Source organism: Bombus huntii, chromosome 15 (genome assembly GCF_024542735.1).
Source record: "Bombus huntii isolate Logan2020A chromosome 15, iyBomHunt1.1, whole genome shotgun sequence".
Classification (NCBI taxonomy): domain Eukaryota; kingdom Metazoa; phylum Arthropoda; class Insecta; order Hymenoptera; family Apidae; genus Bombus; species Bombus huntii.
In genome coordinates, this window is record NC_066252.1 from 7,022,311 (window position 1) to 7,035,303 (window position 12,993).

Here is a 12,993-nt window from a genome sequence, read left to right on the forward strand (position 1 = left end):
CAAATGTTTGTTACTATCTATATCATCTCTTGTTATTGTTAACCAAAAGAACATGTGAATGAAGAAGAGAGACATTCTTCAACGTCCTCATCACTCACTTTCCTATTTTTATTCCTATTTAAAAACAAATGTTTGTTACTATATATATCATCTCTTGTTACTGTTAACCAAAAGAACATGTGAATAATAATAGATGAATAAAAACATCGAGATACTTTTTATAATTATTTACTACTATTAATTGTAAGAAACGAAACGAAAAGAGGAAAAAGAAATTCGCCAACTAACAAGACGCAGAAGAAGAAGAGACCTATCGTTGCTCAATGTTCTCTCTCATTTTTCTGTTTCTATTCTTATCTACTCTTCCACTTGTTCACCGAGTGGCGTGCATACACTTGACAACTCTTCTCTCTTTCTTTCTGCTCGCAGTGTACATCGCGCGATATACCGTTACAGCGAGCTAAGTACACCTTTAAAGTACGCTCACGTAGGTAAACTTAGGAACTGGCTCTTTCATACCGAGGGCCACGCACCTTTTGATATTCCGTCCCTTTCGCGCGGTTCAATGGAATAATAAAAACCCTACGGGCGCGACTATACTTGCTTCTTCATCCATTGGAATCTTGTCGACGAGCTGTTACGATGGCCAGTCGAATATTATGTAAGAACTTGGAGTTAAAAAATTACAATTTACAATGTACCTTCAGATTGTAACAATGTAACTTTACGATGTAACTTTGGGATATTAAAAAAATCGCGAACGAAAGAGATGGGCGACTCTAGCAATGCTATATTCCATTTTGCAGAGAGAAGAACTGAAATTGGGAGGAATCGACGATCGTAGAAATTCGAAAGATGCAATTTCCCGCGTTAAGAAAAATTTGAAATTGAAGAAAGAAAAAGAAGAAGAAATTAAAGGAAAATTCTACAATCGAAGGAATCGATAATCGTAAAGACGTAACTTTCTATCCTTTTAAAAAGAAAAGTACGGATCGAAGAAGCCAACAATTGTAAAAGTACAACTTTCTACGTTTCTAAAAAAAGATCTCGAATCGTAGAAATGAAAATTGTAAAAATACAACTTTCTACCGTGAAACTTGAAATTTTCTAATTTATACAGTCAATTAGTAATACATAGTTTGATAAACTGAGTACGCGTACGTTGAAACATGGTAACTCGATTAATCATATCGATTTTCCTAATCGGTTTACCGTAGCCAATAACAACGTAAAATCGTGATATGCGCCGGTTAAATCGATAATTTCACGAAAGTATAAACGCGATCGAATTGAACGGCCGCGTAATTAACGGTCATTTGCTCCTTTACTGGCCGTTAAATGTCAACTAGATTTCTTTTCCCTTATCACCTGTCGTTCTCTTTTTCGTTATGGATCCTACCCAATTGAGTAAATTATCGGGATTCTGCATAATTGGTTTTGACTGTGGGTTCACGTAATCCTTCGTTCGACACGTTGTAATAATTATCTTTATGGTATAATGCCAGCCCCACGATCGTCGAGATCGTGTCATAAATGAGAAGTTGTTATTGAGTACGTGACTCGGCTGTTAAGTAAATTACCAACGTGATTCTATAGTGGTTCACCTTTTTCTTTCGAAGAAATTTTATGTATATGGACGTTGGAACGAGAGTACTGCGGACATTTAAAACAATTGTGTAAGATAACGCGTGTATAAAATAAAAGAGCGAAGAAGAAGAAATTGAAAGCAGAAGCAAGGACGTTATATAATACCAAATTTAAGTGATCATAGTACAAGAATACGTATATTGTGAAAGAAAAAATACAAGTGAAAAAATAAAAAAAAAAGAAACAAGAAAAAGGAAGAAAAATATAAAAATGGGAAAGAAATTCTGGAATTGGAATGCTAAAACCTAGACGATTATACTGCATAAATCTAAACGATTATATTGGAAGTATCGTAAAGAAGAAATGAAAGTGAAGAAATAAACCAGCACAAGAATAATAAAGATAAGTAACACAGAATACTAAATATAGAAGAAAACAAAGAATAATCTGTAAAAGGCAGACGAGAAAATAGGAGAATGTAAAAAAAAAAAAAGAAGAAACAACAGCAATAACATTCTGAAATCTGGATGATTATATAGCGATATATAGACCAAAATTTTTCCAAAAAAAAAAAAAAAAAAAAAAAAAAAAGAAAGAAAATGAAGGCGGAAGAAGAATCGATATGTCTAGAAAATTCCGGTTATAATTATATAAGGATAGAAAATCTGAAAATTAAACAAATTCATCCTTAGTGACGCGTTTCTACAGTGTAGACTTATTGATTAGAGGCATCTCGATAATTAATGGCGCTAAATGCGCGTGACATCCAATCAGCTCTGTGACGTATAAGTCTATTAACTGCTATGTTTCGTCTTCCTTTCGAAATTTTTATGTAGCTTCATAGATTTGAACTCTACAGGCTTTTAAATTCCATCTTGTCATGAGCGATAACTATGTATTTTGAAAATTAAGCCATTTAATTTTACTTTACACTTGAACCGTAAAAAATACAGAGTGATAGTTCGATTTCCTAAAAAAAAAAAAAAAAAAAAAAAAAAAAAAATAGTCCTTGAAACAAATTTTATCCCTTCTATTCCACTTATTTTTATTTTATTTCACATAGAATAACCTTCATTGCCTAGATATATTATCCATTCCAATATACATATTTCAAATAGATAGAAATCTAACGAGGCAGAGAGTTTAAAAAGATACAACGATGATATTAGAATTGAACCGGAAACATATTCCATAATTATATTCCGGTACATGTAAAAACGAGCTCGATTGAAACTCGTGTCTGGAGGTTTCGTGTGTGTCGTAACAGGCAACGATTTCATTCATTTCGCGACCAGAAAATGAACCTGCTTCGTCGTACGTCGTCGGTGGCATGCGCGTCGAATGCAAATCGCCTAGAGGGTCGAGCCGAGCTCTCGAAATGCCTGCATCATAATGCCGTAGAACGCGGTAACTCGTTGTTGGCTACGGGATATCTGGAACCGGTATCAACCGAATGGTGATAACGTCCGAAACATTTCTGTACTCGTTTGTCATCGTACACGCACCGATGACTATTCGCTTGCTGCATATTAATCTCCTTCTTACAAATGAGACTCTAATCGCCAGTAATTTCTTTAAAATATCCTACACGAAACGAAAATGACTTTTTGTATTTATAATGTTTATAGTATTTTTATTTAATCAACTAGTCTTTAATTAATTTAACTATTTGTTCCATTAAGATATTGTACATGGAATGAAAATAATTTTTCTACGATTCTATACTTCAACTTATTATTTCTTGTCAATTTTATTCTTTCTACGTATTTTTTCCTATCCATTTACTTCCAATGATACGCCTTCCAATTGTTTCCTATCATTAGTCGAAAATTAATAAATAGAACAACTGAGAATCCCTGGAACAACTCTAATCAATACAAAATATTAACTTAATCCGATTCAATTTAATTCAGTTTATCGATTTTCAATAATATTCCCTCCAATGAATTTCTAACATCGTTCGAAAATTCCTAAGTATCCAGAATAGCTCCAATCCACAGAAAATCCTAACTTATTCTTCGTTAATTCTATTTTTCTCGTTTCCTTCTCTTTCTGTATTTCCAATAATACTGTTTGCAATCTTGTCGACCTAACATCTACGTCTACCATACAAATTACTAGACTGTGGATATATTTACAAGCACGAAATTCATATTTCTATGAGCGCAACTGACATAGTGAACTGGACTTAGGCAGAGATTTGCTTTACCAAATATTAAAACAGGTACTGCACCTGGGATATTTTAAAGAAACCTTAAATTTCCTATAAACGGAGAAAAATCCACCATCCAGGTATAAATTATTACGTCTCTCTCTGCTTGTCGTCCTCGAGATCAAGAAACCAGCCTACCAAGATTCAATTGCTCTCGTTAGAAACCTACCTCGGTTCCCGACAATTACATACAGCCATCTTATAAATTCTAATGCGGTGGCAAGTGCAATTTGCAACAGTTGCACAGCGGGGAGGGCAACGCGAATTCCTAGAGCGAGGTATCGCGTCTAGAATAGCATTCTACGCTCGTGAATCGGATTATGCAAAAGCTGTCCTTATTCTTAACGACCAGCGCACAGCTTAGAGATCGTTATCTGTCTGTATTGCTGGTATGACTCCGTTTTCATTGAAACGAAACCATCGTAGCCGGGAGAATTGAACGCGAGAGCAGAGGATAAAAGCCACGGAATCGTAATTTCGATCTTAACGACTCTGTCAGTGGCGTAAATCAAGCAACTTCTCGCCGAATGGGACGTAATTCGATTAAATATCTCGTTTCGTAGCTGGACCTATGCTTTATAACGAAGGCTGGGTTATGCTTTATCGTTTTCCGAGATTTCAAATTTTTCTTTATTTACCCTTAAACATTGTGTTTTATTTCATTATAGGTAGATATTTTTATTTGTAGAAAAATTCGGATTTTTTTCTATTTTTTCTATCTTTATGGAAATCCTTTCCCTCTCTATTATTTTCTAAGGATATTATTTTCGTCGTGTCTCTCGAAATTACGCGAATTTCGCCTGCTTGTATTTCCTGTTCTATTCGCGGGTCTAAGGATATTTCACCTTTTCTATATTCCTATCCTTTTGGAATATTATTTTCTTCCATTTCAATTCCTACAGGGATTAAATTTTTAGTTTTTTATTAAATACTTTAGTATTCGCTTTTATAAAGCTTTCGCCTAATTCCTATTCTCTAAAAAGTCTACTTTTTCCACTTTAAATATCCAGATATCATTTTGTCCTATTTCTTAAATAAATATTTTGCATTTAGATTTTACATGTCTAGTATTTTATTACACCAATGTTAGGTGTTATGAAATTTTGATTTTACATTCTCCCACTCCTACAGAGAACTACATCAATCAACATCGTCACGGAAGCACAATTTATTTCTAGAAATTTATTACTGTCTGTCGTTGGTTCCACAGAAATGTCTTTAGTAGCTAATCCATCGACCGTAGCCGAATTGGACACATTATAAATGCAGACGGAATAAGATACACACTGTAAAATAGAAAGGTGTTCGACAGCTCGAATAAGACGAGAAAAATCGCCTGGCAAAATGTTAAAATATACAGCGACACGATAAGCCTGTTAGAACTATGCACGTTTTTAAATGATCGATCGTATGACACTGGTAAACAAATACAAATTTAGCCGCTGTGCGAATATGGAATGCACCGATCTTATCGATATCCACCCCATTTTTTTTTACTGATAATACCCCGCTGATTTCGACTATAAATTATGCAACGCGATAAAGTACTCAGAAACTCGTCGACGGAGGACAGACCATTTACAACGGCTCCGATTTGATAACGTCAACACTACTTATGTAATCCATCATAATCTTTTTGCTTTTTAATTCTTTCCATTTTTCCGCTCATTTAAGCAATTCCGTATGGTAAAAAAGACAGAGATTGCTTGGAAATGGAATATTTGATGATTGGAAAGTATTTTATCTACCGGTTCCGAGGAAGATTTCGTGAGGAAGATAAACAATTTAACTGATTAGTTTTAGCTAATTTTGTTTAGCAGTAGTCTTCAATCATATTTATAAAAATATGGTACTCTTAATATAAAAGTTATATATGTATTGCATAAATGTTCACAACTTCCTGATCTTCATAATCTCCGATGACAGAACCTCCAAATAACTTAAAATACGATGAAAAATCGAAAACTAAGAATTAACAACCCAAAGTTACAAATCGAGAACCCTTCGAGCAACCTTCGCCCCTCTAATCGCGTCTCTAACATGAAAACAAAAGAACGAAGAGACAGCAACGTTCTTCGTTGACAAATGCCATGAAAAAAAAAGGAGAAACACGCGTACTGTGTCGAAAATAATCGTCTCGCGACGAACCCGAAGAGACACGCGCGGAATTTATTCGAAGAGCGCGCATAGTCCCGCGGTTGCGCGTGCGTGCGTGCGCAGCAGCCTTTAACTGCGCATGCGCCGTGCCTATACGCGCGCGCCGCGAAATTGACCGACCGCCCGACAGAAAATCTTGTGAATGAGCCGCTTCTCCATTCACTTTTAAACCGGACTCGCCGGAACACGCGCACGGCACCATAGTCACGCTTTGCTGCGGATAGCTGAGCATATTTTTAGATTAATCGCAAATTTACCGGTGGTCTGGCTCGATAAAAGCCTTCAAATTATTTGTAATCTGTTTGTTATAGGAAAAATTGCGCCTAATGATAAACGATGTATTATTGTACAAAATAGATGCATTTTCACAAAGATGTTGTATTAAGTTCTCTAATTTAATCTGATGTATATACATTGCAATTATATAGTACATGTATTATTACATTATATCATACATCTTCTATTATACGATTAAATTCTCTAATTGAATCAATATACGATTAATAATACTTTAAACGCGATCAGTCAATAAATAAATATAAGTTAATATATAAACAAATCTCCCAATATGTTTCTCGTAAATTCTCCAAAGAACACTTTTCTTTTGCTGTCTTAATAATTCGATCACTGAACTGTAAATATTGGGTTGGCGACTAAGTGATTGCGGATTTTGTCATTAAGTGGCATTGACAATATCCGCAATCACTATGTTGCCAACCCAATATATCCATAACGTATACTCGAAGTAATTTTTATATAAGCTACATAAACTATATTAATTATCAAGAAAAAATCAGCAATAAAAAAGAATTTATAAAATGAGATTCGATACTTAAAGATATCTAACTATTCGCAATGAATTAGTAAGTCCAAAGCTTATTTCCTACCACGTAACACTGACATAAGATTCAAACAAAGGGAACTTCAATTACCGGCATATTTTCCTTTCGCGTTACGCTACATTATGCAATCGTATTCAACTTTTTATTACATTGGGATTTGTACATTTAATTTCTCGTCATCGTGCGTTTACCGGTTCGTGCAACTTTCCCCTGTGGCCGCGCAAATATTTTCATCGCCATTGTTTACGCGCGCACGGTTGCCTACTAGTTTTCTTAACCGCCTTATTTGCATTCCCGGAACCTGTGTATCAAGACATAATATGCAAATAGCCCGTCCCTGTGTCTCTCTCTATCGCTTAAGTCTCGAACAGAGAATCCATCTTCGTAGAACCGAGCCTGGTGGCCCATCCGGCGCCTCCTTTCTTCTTATTATCGCTATTTATTATAATTTTCACTCTCCGTTTCCATTAATCTCTTCCGCTTTCTCTATTGTGCCGAGTAATCCGACGTGAATCCTACGAGATTACGTTATTGTTCGGCCTAAGTATACGTGATTCAGAGTGAACGTTAATTTTCATTGTCGTCGAATCAACAGAGGATAATGATCCGTGAAATTTTTTCTATTTGCGAACCAAGCAAATTTCGAGACGCAGACTTTCGTGATACGCTCAAGTATCGTGAAAGTTAATAGAAGATCAAATCAATGTAGATTATCTTTCGCAGAATATATTAACAACGTAGGGACAGGATAAATGAGAACAAAACAAATGTAAGGATCTTAGAAGAAATACGAGAATGATTGGAAAAGAAGTTTTTGATTCAACCCAGACGCTATTCAGAAACTGCAGAAGAATTTTTAGACGCCGGAGTAGCGCTAAAACCATTAAGTTTAATAATAAAAAGGAATGAAATGTGAATATTGCGAGGTAACAGAATACATTTAAACAATGCGAAATATTCAAAAAGAACGTTCTTAAATCTCCAAATTACGTTAAAAATTGTAAAAAAAAAATGCAGAAATAAAGCCTATGATATCTTACACTTTAATCTAAAAATAAATTAAAATCAAAACGCAAGAAGAACAAAAATTTACCAACTTACTAAATTGCTAAAGAAGGAAAGAACAAAATAAATTTCCTAGAAAATAAAGAAATATTAAACGTTCTTCAGACATAATTTTAAAAAGCCAACCCTTTAGATTTTCCATGCTGAAAAGAAAACCTTTGACTCTCCCTATTCCCTGTCCATAATCATCCAAGAATACCATACATCGGGTTCCCCCATCATCAAACACTGAGCAAATTACCGCACGCTATAGCGCATCAGTGATTCATCATCCACCGTTTAGAGGCGAATTTCACGGAGGGTAAGCAAGCAGCTTTCGAAAGATGCGGCCGGTCCTCGATTATCGCAAAAGTGCATCTGGCGAGCGTATCCGAGCGCCTCGGACTATCATCCGACTATCTCGGCTGTTTGTTTCGCGTTTCCATCGAGCTGCAGCGCGAGATCTCACTTAGAATGTCCTCCTCCCTCTTTGTCCTCCCTTCTTCATCTCGATTTCCACGACATCGAACAGCATCGAGAACTTAACCTCGAGTTGAGAATTCAATAAAACTAGTCGTCGCATCGATTGTCGGATAATCGGTTTAAACGGTGACGAGGGTGGACGCGTTGGAGAGAGATGGGGATGAAAGAGACATGGAAGAATCAACCCCTTCTGGTTTAAGATCTACGATAGGTGTATCTCGATATAGATTTTTCAAGTTCACGCTTTGTTTCTTTCGGGTGATTCTTTTTCGATATTTAATCTACGGGTGAAGAACCTGCTATTTATTGATATTTATCTTGATTGATATTTATATAAACATATTATATGTACATAGGCGATCTTTCGTTTCTTTTGAGAAGAAATTTTGAATCTGAATTTAAATTTCGTTAAGGTAGTTTTAAACGTAGAGCAGCTTCGGAAATATATTAGGAAATATATTAGGTTGTCCGAGAAGTTTCATAAGGTGATAATAGATGGAGAACAATTTCTGTTTTATATTATTGAATTAGGTATGATCCATTTCGTTCTACTACTATTATTATATTCGTGCATAATTCGATAAACTAATATAATACAAAACACATTGTGCGTCTATTATTTCCTTATAAAACGAAAAAAACTTTTCCGACAACCTAGTATAAAACAGATTGTAACAGATCCTAAAATAATTATACGAAAGTATAGGAGACTTCATAAGGAATACTTAGAACGCGAAATAAATCGAAAAGAAGAAACGTGAAATACAACAGACCTTAAAGAAGCAAAAATCACAGAAAAAGTTTGAAGAACGTTCGAAAATTCTACATCACTCTGTAAGTATCTAGCCGTTAAAATTTGTTCAAAGAAATCGAAGAAAATTTCGAAAACATATAAAAATCTAAAAGAAGGAGAACTTTCTATAAATCCTAAAAAGAAATCTCGAAAGAATAAGAGCTTAACCAGCTAATTTTTCACCTACGATATCCACAATATTCTACAACATTTATATAAAACCTACAATATCTACGAGATCCATCTTCCACGATCTGTGTTTACTTTACAATGGAACAAAGTCTAGATCGTATTACCGATATAATGTATCGCTGCTAGAGACAAAGCCTGGCGATTCCATAGGACGAGAATTCGTGATTAAATCTGATCCAAACTGTAGAGATCAGCGCTACATTCGTTGGAAAGAAGTGTCATTGCGTACGGGATTTATTTGTTCGCCTAGCTGCACGTTGATACGTTAATCGCCTCATTTGCCTTTTAAGCGTGTTTTTTTAAACGCGCTAAGGACAGGTGAGTCAGCGTCGCGCTCTCGGAAAATTTATTAAGACTTTTAAGGTAAAGCGACTTAAAAATAGACGTCAATAACGATCTTGCTAAGGATACAGAATGTTTGCAGCATAAATCGCTATTAAATTCGGCGTTATGTATGTTCGATATCTTCTTGAAATATGTCGTTGTTATTTATCGTCGTATTATTTGTCTCAATATTGCTTTTTTGTACTCTCGTTTGTTATCTGAGATAATTGTATCAATTGTGTAACAGGTATTACAATCTTCAAATATAGATCATCGATTACTCGAGGATATTTTATCGAATTTCCATTTTATCGCTGAATATTTCTCTTGCAACTAGACACACATTTCGTGGAAGATATTTCAGAATAAAAAATTCGATAGCTAATAAGAAAATGATATAGAAGAAAGACAGCAAACACGATTGATATTCGTTTTAATAACGATGTACGCTGATATTTCACGTTCTTGATGAAATCGTTGTTGACGCATATTTTTACGATTTATATTTAAAAATAAATGACGATAATTTACGAAGAAAAGGATTATTAATATGGAACGAAAAATTCGGATTACGACAATTATGTAATTCGAGGCTACTTAAAATCAGAGTTTGCGTTTGTTATTAAGAAAAAATTATCTGGATGTTAGAACAAGCAACACCTAATTGGTTGTTTGACGATCAATCACGCGTAACCGCGAAGGCAAACATTTGCCGCGCTAAATCAATAAAAACGTTGTTCGACTGAGACACCTTCGCGGTAGCGTGTCTTTTTCCATTAGATCAACTCTGAAATAGTATCCTTAGATTATAGATCGATATAATAATTTATGTTAGTTTAGTCAAATGTAGAGTATTTTATATTAATATAAATCATTGTGCTTCTTAATATTAGTATTAACAGAAAATAATTTTATTTTGTATTCTACGCGATAGGGATTTCTGATAGAAAGAAATTAAATTATTAAGAATTCCAAAATTAAGTAATCCAGCCCCGAATTATTATAATCTCCAATGGCCTGATAATACCAGTTCAGACGTTAAGAGCTACAACGTTGCGTGTATTTAAAGTACAATCATCGAGAAGCCTATCGTCTATCTCTTTTCGCGGCTTCCAAGATAATACAAAAAATCGCTGACCTGTCCCTGCCACACACTGTTCGATCCATCAAAATTTTGATAATCCATACACATATACGTTCAACGTACACGAATACTATTCTACACTTCTTTATTCAAACGCCAATATACGCAATTATATTACATGCATTCACATTGTATAATAAGCTATGATCGCATTATTCGTCATAATATCATCACATTGAACTATGTATGTATACACAGTGTATACTGTAGGAATTATTATATTTTGTATATGTAATCTTAGTAAGTAAGTAGTATATTTTGTACTGTAATCTTAGTAATCAGTCAAGGTTTCTAATGATTTAAAGAAATAGCTAAAAGAAAATAAAAACAAATAATAACAGAAAATTTAATTAGGTCGAGAATGGTCGTAACAAAATGAAACACGTAGCAAGGTTAAGTATTAATGGATTAAGGAACACCACTTAGTTAGCTTCAAAGATACAAAAGGAATTTTGTTGCATGTTTTTTTATACTTCACATGCGTAGAATATTGTTCGAATGAGAATATTTTGAGATTCATATAAGTGGCAAAGTTACAGTGCTTACAAGAGCTACGTGTTAGGTTAGGTAAATTGTTACATTAAACTAGTTTTAAATGCAATCTTTTTGAAATCATGCTTTCTATCCTAACACGCAACAGATATTCGGAACGATTTATTTAATTAATAACAAACTTTGATATATCACACTTCGTGTTTTCTTCAATGCTTCTATTAGTGAAATTTTTAGATGCTTTCAAAGATTATTCCTTCTAGAATATATTTTTCAATAGAAAGTCAACATTTTCACTTGTCCTTTGAAATGATTCAAGAATCATACACCACACACGTTCTTGAGAATATATTACAATGTAACATAAAAGTTTTTCATTTTTTCTCTGTTAACACTTCTACCAATTGACAAGATTTTGCCAGACATGGTCTCATAGACAACGTTTAATAAGTCCGCCATTTTGTAATTTTGACGAATAGAAATCAAACTGAAATGTTTTCTAACGACAATCTCAATATTTCGTCGAATAGCTAAATATGTATTTGAGATCCACGAATCTCAATTTAATCTATCTTTTTAGACCTACAAGATGACACGTCTAAAAAAGCCGTTGTTAATTTGACGATCGACTGTGACCGTTAAATCAAACGACGCAGCTGACCGTTGCGCTATGGAACGATCGCAAGATACATAAAAAAACGCGGGACAAAAAGCTACAGCGCAATACTGACCAAATAAATCAATAAACACTTGATATTTTCTCACTCACCTATCAGTCGTGTCCACAAAGAGGAAACCTTCTTCACGTATCCCTGACAGGCACACGCGACAGCGAGTGTCGCATCGACGAACGATTTAATCCCGAAATCGTCTCGATCAGTCGCGCGCGAAACCGCCAATTATCATCAAGGCGATCGCGACGTATCGTCTCGAACTAGTCCTGTGTTATACGATCGATTCACCGGACATCAGCGGAGTGACAGTTCTCACTTCGATACGGTACGATGCCACCGAGACAAAAGCTCGATAATTACCAGACCAGAGGATACGTCCGTTTTTGCGCGTTTCTGTATCATACAATTTTTTTCCTGTCGCGTCACGACGATTTGTTTTCAATGCACGATACCGTTCACACCTTCAGGGGGTGCACTCAAACCCCACACTCACGCGTCGCGTCCCAACTAGAGACTAAAGCGCCTAGTTACTCTCCACCCGTATAAATGCCTCGCTGCAGCGTGAATGTAGTCGTAGGTTCGGGAGCTTGGAAGGGAATATTGTCGCTTTCTTCCGTTACGGGGCGCCATGGTGTTGCTTATGACTCTGGGAGAGAAACGATGGAAGAGTGGGAGACGTAGGTAAAGAAGATCTAAGAATTATAGAGTAATGTTATCGACCGTGAAAAACTGTAGATTTTAGTTGGTACTGATTTTGGTAGCTTATAATGTCAAATAGGCAAAATATAACTAGAAATGGAGATAAAATAAAAATTAAGAAGGTTGGTTTCGGTAAGTGCTTACTCGGACGAGGTATTTGTAAAGATATTGTTTATCCACAGTGGTTAAGTAGATATGTCAGATTTCTTTATAGCTTATGAGAGATAATTTTAACCCATTAAAAAGTTCATTCCAGTTTAAATTCACATTATTGAATTCATATCGCAACCATGAAAAGGTATTTAAAAAATTTGTTCACTACCTTTTTTGATTGATTCCTCGATATGTAG

At 35.0% G+C, this 12,993-nt stretch overlaps 1 protein-coding gene across 2 annotated transcripts in view; it reads right to left on the reverse strand.

Moving 5' to 3' along the window:
- The window catches only part of LOC126873614 (GAS2-like protein pickled eggs), an 88,034-nt gene extending 75,541 nt beyond the window's left edge, over positions 1–12,493 (reverse strand). Inside the window, exon 1 of one of the 2 annotated variants that reach the window (XM_050634659.1) lies at positions 12,040–12,493. The gene's annotated coding sequence lies outside the window, so the exon portion shown is untranslated. The remainder of the gene's footprint in view (positions 1–12,039) is intronic. The other variant, XM_050634661.1, reaches the window with a different exon arrangement.
- Positions 12,494–12,993: the final 500 nt, after the last annotated feature.